The sequence below is a fragment of the Panthera onca genome, chromosome E2 (genome assembly GCF_046562875.1).
Source record: "Panthera onca isolate mPanOnc1 chromosome E2, mPanOnc1 haplotype 2, whole genome shotgun sequence".
In the NCBI taxonomy this organism is placed as follows: Eukaryota; Metazoa; Chordata; class Mammalia; order Carnivora; family Felidae; genus Panthera; species Panthera onca.
Genome location: NC_138353.1, coordinates 25,954,660 through 25,971,032, shown reverse-complemented (window position 1 = coordinate 25,971,032; position 16,373 = coordinate 25,954,660). Strand labels below are relative to the sequence as shown.

The following is a 16,373-nucleotide window of genomic DNA, read 5'->3' as shown; positions in this document are numbered from 1 at the left end:
AAGGAAGGAAGGAAGGAAGGAAGGAAGGAAGGAAGGAAAAATTTGAGGCCTAGGACCAGCCATGTCTCTAAAGCAAGATCCTTTGGAGGCTTGGAGGCTAAAAAAACTATTAACTTGGTAAAAATCATTCCAAATATTATAACTTGGGTTTTTCCTCTGCTTCAGGAATTTCTGTAGACATACAGAAAGAGGGCATATTTCAACCAGCAGAGAAGTCCTGACTAACCAGGCTAGCATTTGAGTTAACTACATAGAAAATGTAGTTGAGCCATCAGAAAATTGTTTTAATGTCTGAAGTTTCTTCTATTGTGCTGCCATTAACATGATGCTAATGAAATGTAATAAAATGTGGCTTGAAAAGGAAACCCATCTGCTCTGAAACTTCAATTAATATGATTAAGATACAGCTTTTACGCAATAAACTTGCATCTGATGCACATTCTGCTCTTTATGGATTATTACAGCAGCACTATTGCAGTCATATAAAGTTAAGCTGTGCCCAATTAACATTTGCAGCCAGCTCTATAGCCCAGAGCCTTGCAGCGGGTTGGGGGAGGGGGAGAGGCAGTGCCTTGGACTTGACCACTTCCCACAATGGTACACCACCTCTGTTCTCAGTTCCTCTGGACAGAGCAGCACCTGCTCTTCTCTGTCTCCTGCTACTCTCCCTTCGTGGTATCTGACAACATGGATTGGGCAGGGAAAGTGGCCATGACAATAGTCTTGTCCTGGAACTCAGAGAGGTGACTACCCTGTTCCAGCTACAAGGGGCTGGAAGTTGCTTGGTAGGGACTGCCCCCTTTGCTTTCTTCTCTCAATATTCTACCATCAAAGTCAACAAGTTTTTCTACTTTTCTACACATCTTTTCTAGTTTTTCTACACATCTATTATGTGTAAGTCACAGGGGGCAAAGAGAAGAGATACAAAAAAAAAAAAAAAAAAAAAAGGACAGACCTGATCCTCAGAACACATGGAGAGGTTTCTGGAGTGAAAAATGAGCCACTGCGTGCAATGACATGGGTGGGGCTAGAGTATAATGCTAAGTGAAATAAGTCAGTTAAAGAAAGACAGATACTGCATGACTTCACCCATATAGGGAATTTAAGAAACCAAGCAAACAAACAAAGAAAAAAAAAGACAAACAAAAAAACCCCAGACTCTTAAATATGGAGAACAAACTGATGATTACCAGAAGGGAGGTGGGGGTAGTTTAAATAGGTGATGGGAATTAAGGAGGACACTTCTTGTGATGAGCACCTGGTGTTGTTAGGAAGTGTTGAATCACTATATTGTACACTTGGAACTAATATTACACTATATGTTAACTAAAATTAAAATTTAAAAAGATATTTCTAAGGAAATAAATCCTCTGCACGGAGAAGAAAATTCCTCAGAGAAGAGAGAGAATAACACATCCATAAAACAAGAATAGTATGTCATTAATAAACAAATTAATAAAGGAGTATTTAGAGGGGGGAAAAACCACTTGGGGGGTGGAAGGGATCAAAAGGTACAAACTTACAGATGGAAAATAAATAAGTCATAAAGATATAATGTACAGCATGGTGACTATGGTTAATAATACTGTATTGCATATTTAAAAGTTGCTAAGAGAATAAATCTTAGAAGTTCTCATTACACACACACAAATTCCACAAGTATGTATGGTGATGGATGTTAATTAGATTTATTGTGATCATTTTGCAATGTATACAATATTGAATCATTATGTTGTATCTCTGAAACTAATACAATGTTTTATGTCAATTATAACTCAACTTAAAAAACAAGAAAAAAATGGGCCACTGTGTAAAATCTTATATGGATCCTCTGCTCACCTCTGTCCCTCCAAATTCCAGCAGACTTCAGATAGAGGAAGTGGAGAGAAGCCCAGTCCTCTTTTTCCTTCAGTGGCAGAAAGGTACTGCTAGAAATAGTAATGGACATCTACCTCAGGTGGAGTTCCCACAGTCTGGGCAGGACTGACCCCACCCTGCTCCTCTCTTTCCCAGGAATGGACAACCAGGGCAGTCCATGCCACTTACCACAGTAGTCAGCTGCACTTGATCAAATCAGACTTGTAAGAATCAGGCCCAGGACTTTCTTTGGTGATGATAGGAAAAGTACTTTCCTTCACTGTGACTGCTAAGCTGGAGAAAGTGGGCCAGAAGCTGCTGGGGGCTATGTTTGCCATTAAGGGGAGTTGAGGGGAAAGAAGGTCCTCAGAGGAAGGCAAAGCCAAACTATAGGGAAAAGCAGTCTTGATGACACAACTTGAGCATTTACATCCAGTTGTGACTAATGGCAGCTGATCTCTTGTCCTGCCTAGTTGTCGGGAGCGTGAATTCATCTTTTATAATGTAGTTTTTAAAAGATTTTCTTAATGTTTATTATTTTTTAGAGAGAGCAAGTCAGGGAGGGGCAGAGAGAGAGGGAGACAGAGAATCCTAAGCAGGCTCCACACTGTCAGCACAAAGCCTGATGTAGAGCTCAAACTCATGAACCATGAGATCATGACCTGACTTAAAATCAAGAGTCAGATACTTATCCTCCTGAGCCACCCAGGCACCACTTAAAAGGTAGTTTTAAGTTGTCTGTTGCAACTGAAGGAGTTCTAGCCAGTACAAAGGCAGATACCACAAAAGTACTAGAATTTCCAGGGCCCTGGTACTGCTGGAGGGATCCTAAGGATGTTGCAGAACTGAGCTGGGATATCTCAGAGGCCAGCTGACTTCTGTGGTTAGTGAGGTCTGCAGAGGCTGCAGACTCACAGAGCCCACCCTCTTCTTTATTCCCTCCCTTCCCCACTCCTTCCTCCTCCCCAGCTCTCTCCCATGGGAATGTCCCATCAACCTTCAAAACTATTGCAGGGAACTCGCTCCAGTTGATCTACACTTTGTGAATCACTGTGACCTGTGCGCTCTCACCTGAGTTACATTTTCAAGAAGTTCATAACCTGTGAACCCAAAGTAGAATTGGCTGCCTTCCTGGGCTGAGTTTTGCCCCAGGAGATATTTCAAGGAAGGACAATGAGGAAAGCACTATTCAGTGTATCAGAGGTGATACTCTCCAAATTAATAGAGGTGGTGCCTGTGGGACCTTACGCTGAGGGCTGTGTCCTGGATTCATGGTTCCTACAACTACCTTAGATTCTACTTCCAAGCACACATTGATAGGCCTCAAAGCTGCGTTGGACAGGAGGATGTAGAAATGAGGACAGAGAGTGGATACACATTTCTAATACTAGATAGACCTGGAAACAAATCCCAGTTCTGCATCTTATAACAGGGTGGCCTTAAAAAGTTACCTTTCTCATGTCTCAGTTTCCACCTTGGCAAAACAGTAGTGTCTTCATGGGTTTGTTTTGAGGATGCTATGAGCTATATTGCTTCTCTCAGGGCTTAATAATACTAAGCTTTTTGTAAACTTAGCTTTTATATTCCAGGCACCAAGCTAGGAGTGTTGGCATACTTTCTCATTTAATCATCACAAAACCCTTGTTAGGTAGATATTATTTTTCTTGTTTTTCAGGCAGAGGCTGTGCCAACTGGACAGTTAGTTGCAAAAAAAAAAAAAAAAAAAAAGATTGGCTTTCTTAGACAAAAATGGAACTTAATGAAAAGATATTGGGGATTCAAAGAATCACTGGGAAGTCACAGAACCAGGCTTGGGGGTGACTGGGAACCAAGGTCATGCAGTAGGACCTGTCTGGCCCACACTCCTAATTGCATGGGCAAGGATAACACCTCCAGATGGTCCCTCTAGTTTTTACCAATTGGCAAGGTCATATAGAAAGGAGCAGCTGACTGACTGAGCTTACATCAGTAAGTTGCCTGTCCCTTGGCTAGGACTGGAGGTAGAGGGAAATTAGAGAAAGGACTGGACACCTCTCTTTCCATGGTAGGAGGTGGGCAGAGGAACTATACTTCATCAAAAGTACACAATGGGATATTAGCCAAATAAGGCTATTAACAGGTTAAAGAGTGTTTGTTTCAGGACAACCTACAATTCTAGAGGATCACTGGAGAACATAGTTTTGGGACTATTAATGTCTTGGTCAAGTATTCTCTCTGTCTTTCTCTATTTCTCCCTCCCTCACCCCCCGCCTCCCCACACACACATGTACACACACACAGACACACACATTTTTAGTAGAGACTGAGGATTTGTACCCATGTCTTTTGACTCATGGTCCTCTTTTTCTAGTCTTCTAGAACAGAATCTCGTAAGTGTGAGGGGAGATATGGTGGGCAGAAGCACCAAAAAGAAGTGGATATTGAATATGGAACTTAGATAAACCTCACAATTGTAGAGGGAGAACCAAGGTTCGTCATACTGGACTGGCTAAGAGGAGGTAGGGAAGCTGTTGAGATGGGCTGGGAGGGGATGGTGTCTTCTCCAAAGAAGGGAGGAAAAAAGAGGAAATGCTGGGGATGAAGTAGGCAAGCATGAGAAGAAGATCACTCTTGGGGTTCCAGGTCTGGACAGTAATATACCCTCACGTGCTCCCCAGGAGAGGCTAGGATGTCAGGACAGGTTGCCCTTGGGGTGCTGAGTCAGCACCGCCAGGCTGAGCAGCTCCTCCAAACACAGGAGCTCATAAATCACAGCTTGACAAGGCAGAGGCTCTCTGCTGTGCACACGTTTTGTTTCAGGGACAGATGGTCACTGGAACATGCATGTGTATTTTTTGTAGTTGGGGAAGTGCATGTGTATCCTGGAGTGGTTATTAGTCTAGAGAGCTAAAGTAAACAAGGAGATTGTTTCTGCCCCCATCCACCATGGACCACGAAGCGTTTCCAAAACTAAAGCTATTAGAATATTAATTGTACTATTATTTAATAATGTTGTCATTTTACTTGAAGTCAATTTTTTTAATCCTAATAAATATATTTTTAAAAGAACTTTTAGACTTTCATTTCTGGTCTAGTATGTAGACAGCTTGAAAACTGTTACTATGCTCCAGTAACAAGTAAAAAGCTAAACAGATTTAAAAAGCAATAACTCCTTAGATCTGTCAGAAAAGTGAGGTCACATGGCAAACTGAAGTCCCTAAAGTTAGAGAGACGGATAGCGAATACAGAAAATCATAGCTTACTAGAGCAGAAACTTCCTTGGGAACCAGGACCCAGTCAGGAAAACCTGAACTATAACTGACATGTTGCTGGGAGCTCAGTGTGAAAAGTTCTTAAAAACTCCAGGAAGACCCAGTCATGGGGGCCTCCACACTTTTGTGAGTTTCACCTCTAAGAGCTCAACCAAGTTCTTACAGTAAATATTGGGAAAAAAATGTCCTCATGCTCCCAGAAGAGGGAGAAGGAAAAGAACCATTTTGAAATATGCCGGACCACTTTGTTTTGTTTTGTTTTGTTTTTAACAAGGTCTACCCTAAAAACAAAAACAAAAAAACAATAACAAAATTTTAACAAAGCCTAAACTATTGGGGTTTTATCAGAGCCCAATCAACCTGGGGGAAAGGAAATACTCAACTCCAGGCCGCTCTAGCCATCTTGTCCCACCTAAGGAGGAAGAAGGGACTGCGAAGCATTTGTAAAGTTTCAAGTTCAAAGGCACAAGCTCATCAAAAGACTGAAACCAAATCAGAAGAGTACAGAACACTTACTTTCTCTCCCCCCCACAATATTAAAGACCTATTTACAACTGCTCCTTTACAATGGACAGAGATTGTCAGAATGAACCAAAAAACAATACCCAATTATATGTTGTCTATAAGAATCCCACTTCAAATATAAAGACACATGAAAAGTAAATGGAAAAAGATATACCATGCTAACACTAATCGAAAGAAGGCTGGAATATCTATATTAATTTTAGACACAGCAGACCTCACAATAAAGAAAGTTATCAAGCATAAAGAGGGGAATTACACAATAATAAAGGATCAATTCTCCAAGATTACATAACAATTCTTAATGTGCATGCATCTAACAACAGAGCATCAAAATGCATGAGGCAAAAACTGATAGAACCGAAAAAATAAGATGAATCCATAATTAGAGGTGGAGACTTTAACACCCCTCTATCAGAAACAGACAGATCCAGCAAGTAGAAAATCAGTAAGGGACTCAACAACACCATCAATCAACCAGATATAATTGACATCTATAGACTACTTCATTCAACAAGAGCATAATACATATTCTTCTCCAGTTCAAATGGAAATTAACCAAACTACACCACGTTCTGGGCATAAAGAACAGCTTAACAAATTTAAAAGAAGATAAATCATACCATGTCTGCTCTCAGTCCTCAACAGAATTAAAGTAGAAACCAATAACAAAGAGATATCTGGAAAAATGAAAAGTACTTGGAGGTTAAGCAATACAATTCTAAATAACACATAAGAAATTAACACATAATAAATAACACAAAAAATTAAACATATTTTGAACTACATGAAAATGAAATATAACTTATTAAAATTTGTGAGACGCAGCAAAAGCAGCACCTGGAGGGAAATTATAGCATTGAATGTATAAAAAGAAAAGAAGAAAGATAAAAAATCAATAATCTAAGTTTCTTCTGTAGGCAATTAGAAAAAGGAGAGCAAATTAAGGCTCTTAACCAAGAAGAATAAAAGAAATAATAAAAATTAGAACAGAAATCAAAGACATTGAAAACAAGAAGTCAATAGAAAATAATCAACAAAACTAAAGCTGGTTTTTGGAAATATTAATAAAATCAATCTAACTAAAAATAAGGAAGAGAAGATACAAATTATGTATACCAGAAATTAAAGAGGAGGCATCAGTACAGATCTCATGAACATTAAAAGAATAATAAAAGAATATTATGAACAATTCTATGCCCACACATTCAATACCTTAGATGAAATGGACCACTTCCTTGAAAGACACAATCTTCCAAAACTGATATGAGAATAAATATACAATCTGAATAGCCTATATCTATTAAAGAAGTGGAAACAATAATTATTAATATTCCAATACAAAATACACCAGGCCCAGAAGAGTTCATCGGTGAATTCTACCAAAGATTTAAGGAAGAAATTATACCAATTCTCTACAATCTCTTCCAGAAGATAGAAACAGAGGAAATACTTCCTAATTTATTTGGTAATACCAAAACCAGACAAAGATATTACAAAAAAGAAAACTAGAGACCAATATCTCTCATGAACATAGATGCAAAAATCCTAGACAAAATATTACCAAGTGGATTCAACAATGTTAAAAAGAATTATATACCACAACCAAGTTGAATTTATCCTGGATATGCAAGCCTGGTTCAACATTGGAAATCAATAAATGTAACCCATCACATCAACAGCGTAAAGAAGAAATAGCACATTATATTATGTATAAAAAGCATGACAAGGGGTGCCTGGGTGGCTCAGTTGGTTGAGCGGCCGACTTCTGCTCAGGTCATGATCTCGCAGTTGGTGAGTTCGAGCCCCGCGTCGGGCTCTGTGCTGACAACTCAGATTTCAGCTGTTTCAGATTCTGTGTCTCCCTCTCTCTGACCCTCCCCTGTTCATGCTCTGTCTCTCCCTGTCTCAAAAATAAATAAAACGTTAAAAAAATATATTTTAAAAAAGGCATGACAAAATCCAGCACCTATTCATCATTTGAAAAATAACTCTTGGTAAATTAGGAATAGAGAGAAACTTCCTCAACTTGATAAAGGTCATCTACAAAACCTATAGCTAACATTATATTTAATGATGAGAAATAGAAGCTTTCCCACTAAAATCAAGAATAAGGCAAGGATGTCCCATCTTGCCACATGTTTTCAAGATCATATTGGAAGCCCTAACACAGTAAAACAAGAAAACAAGATAAAAGGTATGCTGATTAGGAAGAGAGAAATAAAATTCTTTGCTCACAGATGACATGATCAGAAAATCCAAACTAATTGACAAAAAAGAAACTCTCCCAGAAGTAATAAGTAATTATAGCAAGGTTGCAAAATAGAAAGTTAATATTGAAAAATATATTTAAAGATTGAAAAATGTTGAAAGTCAATTACTTTTCTATATACTATTAATGAACAAGAGAAATTTACACATTACCATTTATATTAACACTCCCTCAAATAACTTATTTATTTATTTATTTATTTATTTTAGAAAAATGAAAGCTGATTTTTATTTTATCATCAGTAGCTATTCTTTAAATATGAACATACATATCTAGTATTCTACACATCACAGTTTTTAACATTAGTTAATGAAGCTTAAACATACAACATATATCCTTACAAAAAAAGTCAAATGCAAACTTAAAAATTTAAACAAAAGTCTTATTAATTTAAAAAACATTTGTGTTGGGTACCATTTGTACAACACAATTAATTTAAACATTTTCATTTTGGCTGCACATGAAAAAAGTGGCAGTAGAAAATAAAATGACTGAGGATTTTCAAATAGCAGAATAAGCAATTTTGCCTTGAAGGAAAAGCAATATTAAATACCAGCCATTCTGGTACCAGTGCATTCTCAGCCACTGCAGAATACTGTCTTCTATCCACAGCAGGCGCCTGCCCCAGAGCTGCTATTGCGCATGGATCCGATTTGCTTGAAGATAGTCTCGTCATTCAAATGTTTTGTTGTTTACCTGAGAGCATTTAGAAGACTTTCTACACTATTGGGATATTGGTCCTTAAGAACTTTGATACAACCTTTCATATCAATTTTTGAAGTTTTGGCAAATGCTCCCACTAAATTGTACGCGTCATAGAGTATTATGACACCCACCATTACCCTCAAGCAGAATGACACCGTCTCTTTGTTTGTAAATCTGCTTCTGTATTCCGGTGTTTCGAGCGTGACTCTGCATACACTAGCCGTGGTGCTTAGACAGTCTATGGTATTTTCTTTGGTAAATTTTTATTTTCTGATACAAATTTTGTTGTGGCATCACTTAAGGTTTTCAGCATTGGGACTGCCCCAGCATAAAACAAAGACAGTCGATTTGCCAATTTATTATTTACTTCATTTTCTCCTTTTGCTGCACCATTATTAATCCTCATAAGACTCAATGTTCTTCTATAATACAGAAATCATTCTGTATGGAGGGATTTGTCATCTTGAGTTTGTCCAACCGGAGTGTGAAGAGTCTCCGCAAACTGTTTAGCAAGAGCTTGCTCTCGCTCTAGATGCTGCGTGGAAGAGTATGGGGTACTTGTCAAGGCTCCCAGAAGATCTCTTAGTGCTTCTTCTAACCTCTAAGAAAATTCATAAAATTTCTTTAAAAAATTTTTTTAATGTTTATTTTTGACAGAGAGAGACACAGAGCATGAGCAGGGGAGGGGCAAGAGAGAGCAGGAGACACAGAATCTGAAACAGGCTCCAGGCTCTGAACTGTCAGCACAGAGCCCGATGCGGGGCTCGAACTCACAGACCGCGAGATCATGACCTTAGCCGAAGTTGGATGCTCAACCGACTGAGCCACCCAGGGGCCCCCAAATTTCTTTAATTTGCATACTAGTGGAACAACTGCACCTCAAGCCTTCTCATCTGCTGGATGCTGGATTGCATCTCGCATTTCATGGCCACCTCCTCTATGTTATTGCAAATCTTCCAAGATACCTTCTGCATCTTTTAATACTACATTCACCTGATTACAAATTTCCTTCTCAAACTCTTTAGGCTGGGCATTTTAAAACTCAAGGAAAAAATTTGACCCCTGCTCAACATCTGTGCATGTCAAAACTTTAAGATTCCTCATGTTAAGGTACCTCTTCTACTGAAAGAAATCTTCAGCCAGTGCTGGTGATTCTGTTCTTGTCATTCTATCAACTTGGTAACCTTGAATGAATTATTCAAACTCCAGGCCTCAGTTTCTTGCCAAGCCACCAGCACTCGCATAAAAGGAGGACACTTGCCCACACCACCTCCCGCTGTGTCCCATCCCCCTCAAATAACATATTTAAAGATAAATCTAACAAAATATGTGCAAGATATATACAAAGAAACTACAAACTCTGATAGAAGAACTCAAAGAACTAAATCAATGGAGAGATATTCCATGTTCATGGATAAGAAGATATTGCCAAGGTGTCAGTTCTTCCCAACTTGAACCATAGAGTCAATACAATCCCGATAAAAACCCCACCAGTTTTTGGATATCAACAAACTGATTCTTTCTATATGGAAAGACAAAAACAAAATGAAAGAAAAATATCCAACCCAATATTGAAGGAGAAGAACAAAGTCAGAAAACTGATACTACTTGACCTCAAGACTTACTATAAGGCTACATAATCAAGACAGTGTGGTATTAGTGAAAAAATAGACAAATAGATCAATGGAACAGAATGGAGAGTCCAGAAATAGACTCATATACATATTGTTAACTAATCTTTGACAAAGGTATAAAGGCATTGGAGAAAAGATGGTCTTTTCAACAAATGGTGCTCGAACAACTGGACCTTCACATACAAAGAACTGAATCTAAACACAGACCTTACATCCTTCACAAAAATTAATTCGAAATGGATCATATACCTAAATGCAAGATTCAAAACTACAAAACTTCTAGAGGATAACATAGTTTTCTCCTAATCTAGATGACTTTGGCTTTGGCAATGACTTTTTAGGTACAACACCAATGCACAATCTGTGAAAGAAACAAATAATAAGCTGGATTTCATTATAATTAAAAACTTCTGCTCTGCAAAAGACAATGTCAAGGAGAATGAGAATATAAGCCACAGAATGGAAGAAAATATTTGCAAAAGGATTATAAATACCTGTTAGTCAAAATATAAAGAATTTTTCAAAACTCAATGATAAGAAAATGTGCTCAATTAAATAATGGGAAACAGACCCAAAGAAATACCTCACCAAATAAAATACACAGATGCAGGTAAGCATAGGAAAAGATGCCCCACATCATATGTCATTAGGGAAATTCAAATTAAAACAATGAAATTCCACCATACACCTGTCAGAATAGCCAAATCTAGAACACTGATGACAACAAATACTGGTGAAGATGTGGATCAACAGGAACTCTCATTCTTTGTTGGTAGGAAAGCAAAATGGTACAGCCACTTTGGAAGACATTTTGGAAGTCTCCTATACTACTAAACATACACTTTCCATAAGATCCAGCAATCAAGTTCTTTGGTATTTACACAAATTACTTGAAAATGTATGTTTACATAACAACCTGCACATGGATGTTTATAGCAGATTTATTCATGATTGCCTATATTTGGAAGCGAGAAAGATGTCCTTTAGTAGGTGAATGAATAAATAAACTGGTACATTCAAAAAATTGAATATTATTCAGTGCTAAAAAGAAGTGATCTTATGAAGCCATGAAAAGATATTGAGGAAACTTCAATTCATATTATTAAGTGAAAGAAACCAATCTGGAAAGCTACATAGTGTATGATTCCAACTATATGGTACCCTGAAAAAGGCAAAACTATAGAGACAGTAAAAAGATCAGTGGTTGCCAGGGGTTGGGGGAAAGGGAGGGATGCGCAAATGGAACACAGAGGATTTCTAGGGAAGCAAAATTATTCTGGATGATACTATAGTGGTGAATACATGTGATTTTACGTTTGTCAAAGCCCAAGGAATGTACAACACCAATAAAAAGCTCTCACATAAACTATGAACTTTGGGTGATAATGTGCTAATGTAGGTTCATTGATTATAACAAATATACTATTACATCAAAGGATTTTAATATTAGGGGTGGTTATGTGTAGTGGGGCAGGGTATATATGGGAAATCTGTGTACCTTCCACTTAATTTTGCTGTGAGTCTAAAACTGCTCTTAATAAAGTCATTTAAAAAGAGAAAATTTATTATATATATTCTGTAAATGAAAAATCATTATTAGCTATGAACAGAAAATAACTCTAGCTTCCTTTATTCCTTGCTTCCTTTCCTGAAAAATTCAGTCCAAAAGTCAGCAGGTGGTTCCAAGCAGAGTAAGTCTGTGTGGATTGCGGAGCAGCCCACTGTGAAGTGTCAAAAATATCAAGAGGATAACATCCCTGCAACATGGGATGGGATACCAGAGTCTATGCATGGAGGCAGTGGCGGTGATGACCCAATGCAATGTGTCGAAGCCTGGGAAGAGTGAAGAATTTATCCATACATGGTAAATAGGTGCATGTAAGGTAAGATGGATAGGGTGTAGGGCAGCAAGTGGGATGAAGAAGACAACTGTGTAAGACAGTATGGAGTTTTAGAACTCTAGCTGGGTAAAGATGGCAACCATGGGGTAGGGTGTCAGGTCCAGGAAAGATGAAGAAGAAAACTGTGTATTGAGGGGTGATGGTAGCAGCAGCCAATGCAGGATGTTGGAACCTGAGCAGGGTCAGAGGGATACATGTAATGGAGATACAAGAGGTATTAGTCAGTGTAAGATGCCAAAGCCCAAGTAGGGTGAAAGGGCATCTGTGCATGGGACAGTCATGATGATTGGAGACTGGCTATATATAGGAGGGTTGCTCCAAGAATTAAATAGATTGAAATAGATGGATGGTAATGGGAGCCAGTTTTCTCATTGTTGGAGAAGGGAGTTATAAGTATAAAAGGGAAGAAAGTGGAATGAAACCTGAGGTGTTGGATTGAATTTAGTATGAACTTATGATAGTAGTGAGAGAGAAGAGTTAAAAATAAACAAGTAAACAAACAAACAAACAAACAGAGAGGGCTTGGGAACAATGACATCCCAATACCAATGAGCACACATAATACCCAGACCTTGGTTTCTAAATACCATTCTCCACTAAAAGTAACCAGAACTCCTTAGGGAAATGGCTGATTCTAGAGCTATGGCTGAAGATCCTAGAGAACCTTGTGGCGGGAAGCAAGGAAGTGCTTGGAGAGAATGATTGGACATGTCAAAAGGAGAAAGGACGTACTGGAGAGCTTCTTACTGACCAAACCTGAGACAATTTGAATACCAAAATAAATAATGATCTATAAGAGATTAGAGCCAATAGAATAAGATAGGATTTTATGAGTATACACATAAATAATTTCATGGATAGAAGAAAAGTTTTTTTTTCTCTCAGCAGAAATGTTCATAGAATAACAGAATGAGAAATTCACTGTTTGATAACCATCAGAGTAATGACTAATTCATCCAAGAAACATCAATGGATGCTAAAATTAGTCCTTAAAATGTAACAAGGAACAGGATATTTACATAATATCAATGTATCTCCCTACAAAATACATTTATACAAAGTGTATAAATTACTAAAGATAAAAGAGTAGCTTTCTTTACAGTGGAAAAACTGGCAGACATCGCCTTAATTAAGTAATCAGAGTTAACATTAGCAGTAATGGGACAAATCAACACATGTGCTCTCTGAGAGGATGCAGAGAGGAACGATATATCACCTCTGTGATATTTTGCCAAAGATGCATAATCTGGATCTAATCATGAAGAAATGTCAGACAAATGCAAATTGAAGGACACTTTACAAAATAACTCACCTGGGATCTTTGAAAGTGTTGAGATCATGAAAGTCAAGGAAAGACTGACAAACTGTTTCAGACTGAAAAAAAAAACTAAAGAGATATGACAACTAAATACAGTGAACTTAAACTGGATTATTTTGCTAGAAAAGATGTCTATTTTTGGTGCAATTGGTGAAATCTAATTGAGGGCTGTGACTTATAGGATAATTGCATCTCGGCATTAGCTTCCCAATTTTAAGGGTTATATTTGTGGTCATGAAGAGAATGTGCTTGTTTGTAGGAATTATAGTCAAATATTCAGGGGTGATGAGCTTCATGTCAACAACTTACTCTTCAATAAGGAAAAAATATTATGTAAATTTCTTAAACTTATCTGTACATTTGAGGTTGGTTCATATTAAAGATTATTTTAGTTTAAAAAGAAAGTGACTATAAAATAAGTACAATGAAAACAAAATTTTAAATACTACATTGGGTTGCCTGCTAAGGGCTGGGAGCCTGAAGTCTCCACTCTCTTTTTTAAATGGAGATTAACAAGTGTTTGGTATTAAGGACATGCTTATTAGGGGTGCTTGGGTGGCTCAATAAGTTGAGCATAGGACTCTTCATTTCAGCTCAGGTGAGATCTCATGTGAGATTGAGCAGCCTGCTTGGGTTCTCTCCCTCTCTCTCTGCCACCCCCCACCCCCGCTCACTCATGCATGTGTGCACTGTCTCTCAAAATAAATAAATATTTTAAAAAGGACATAATTATAAAAAGATACTTTATTCTGCCATAAAAGAGTGAAAGAAATTAGAAAGGAAAATAACTTTCACTTGATAGGTTTGAATGTTATATAACCTTCTGTGTTTACTTAAAATCATTTCCTATGTCACTGTAAATGTTTGGTCTATTCTTTAGGAAACACTGGAATGCAGTGACCCAAATATATACTTAATAAATGCTGAGTAGATGTCTAAGGGTAACCTGCTTCTTCTTCTTTTTTTTTTTAAAGAAGCACTATTTCTTTAAAATAGAGGAATGTGGGCAAAAATAATATTGTTAAGAGAAAGCCCCAAATTATCTCAAGACTTCACCCTATTTGTCTCATATTCTTTCACACCCAACCAAGGTAATGTTTAGTCTCCTTTTGTTAATACTCAATCTCTTAAATCCAGAGTGTCCATAGAATGTTTTACAGAGCCCCAGTCCCCAGTATTCAGCAGCCTATTGACATGTTCACTTATATATCCTACCCATATCACAATGCTTAAATATTCAAAACTAAGCATTTCTTTTTCCTATCTCTATCCCAAGTCTCAAATATGTCCCCCTTCCCCTCATGTCTGCCTTAGTGAGTAACACCCTCATACAACAGTTTTTCAAACTAGGACACAGGGCATCATTCTTGACACCTCTTTACTTCTTTTCACTACCCAGTAGACACTCTCCATAACTGAGTCCTATGAGCCTACCCTAGAATATATCATAGATGCACCCATGTTTCCCCAGAGTCACTGCCTCCATTCCAACCCAAACTCCTGACTGGCCATTCGACTTCCATTCCTGCCCTCTCCAATTTATTCTCCAGACTGCAGCCAGAGCTAATTTTTTTAAAAGATAAAACTGATCTTGTAACTCTCTTCCATAAAATCTTTCAAAGCTGCTCTAATATAATAGCCAGCAGCCACATGTGATTATTAAATTTAAATTAATTAAAATTAAATAAAAGTAAACATTCAGTTCTGTGTTGCACCAACCACATTTTGTGTGTTCAATAGTCACCTGTGGCAAGTGACTGCCATATTGAACAGCATAGACTGTAGAACATAGGAACATTCAATTGGATAGTGCTGCTTCAAAGGTTTCCCACTGCTTTTGGACAAAGTTCAAACTTTTGTGAATATCTACAAGGCCCCTCATGACTGGATTTTAGCTCCTTTTCCAACTTTTTTAAATGCTTCTCCCCCAACTAGCCACCATACTCCAGTCATGTGGGATTTCTTCTCATTTCCTCAAATGGACAAATGGCTTGAGAGGGAAAAATGAGCAGGGGAGAGGCAGAGAGAGAGGGAGAGAGAGAATCCCAAGCAGGCTCTGCACTGTCAGCACAGAGCCTAATGTGGGGCTCAAACTCATGAACCGTGAGATTATGACCTCAGCCGAAACCAAGAGAGACACTTACCTGACTGAGCCACCCAGGTGTCCCCCACACACACACATCAAGAAACATTTTTAAAGCAGTTTTAAGTTTACAACAAAATTTAAGAAGAAGGAACAGAGATTTCCCATATACCCATGCCTCCATATTTGCATAGCCTCTCCCATTCTTAACATCACATGGTACAATTTTTTTACCAAGGATAAAGCTACAGTGACATGTCATAATCACCTAGAGTCCTTAGTTTACCTTGGGATTCACTTTTGGTGATGTACATTCTATTGGTTTAAACAAATGTAAAATGTATAACGACATATCCACCATGATAATATCATACAGAGTATATTCACTGCCCTAAAACTCCTCTGTGCTCTATCTATTCATCTAACTCCCACTCCCTGGCACTGATGTTTTTACTGTCTCCATAGTTTTGCCTTTTCCAGAATGTCATATAATTGAAATCATACAGCATGTAGCCATTTCAGTTTGCCTTCTTCCACTTACTAAGATGCACTGAAGTTTCCTCCATGTCTATTCATAGCTTGATAGCTCAGTTCTTTTCAGTGCTGAATAAGATTCACTGTCTGGATGTGCCACAGTTTATGTATCCATTCACCTACTGAAGGACATCTTGGTTGCTTCCAAGTTTTGGCAAATACAAATAAAGCTGCTGTAAAAACATCCATATGCAGGTTTTTGTGTGGACATAAGTTTTCAACTCCTTTGCGTAAATACCAAGAAGCATGATTGTGGAATGTATGGCAAGAGTATATTTACTTTTGTGAGAAACTGC

The 16,373-nt window shown here is 37.9% G+C and overlaps 1 pseudogene; it reads right to left on the bottom strand.

The window, feature by feature from the left end:
- Window positions 1–8,295: 8,295 nt before the first annotated feature.
- Window positions 8,296–9,808, bottom strand: LOC132690419 (CYFIP-related Rac1 interactor B-like; annotated as a pseudogene).
- Between the last annotated feature and the right edge of the window lie 6,565 nt (window positions 9,809–16,373).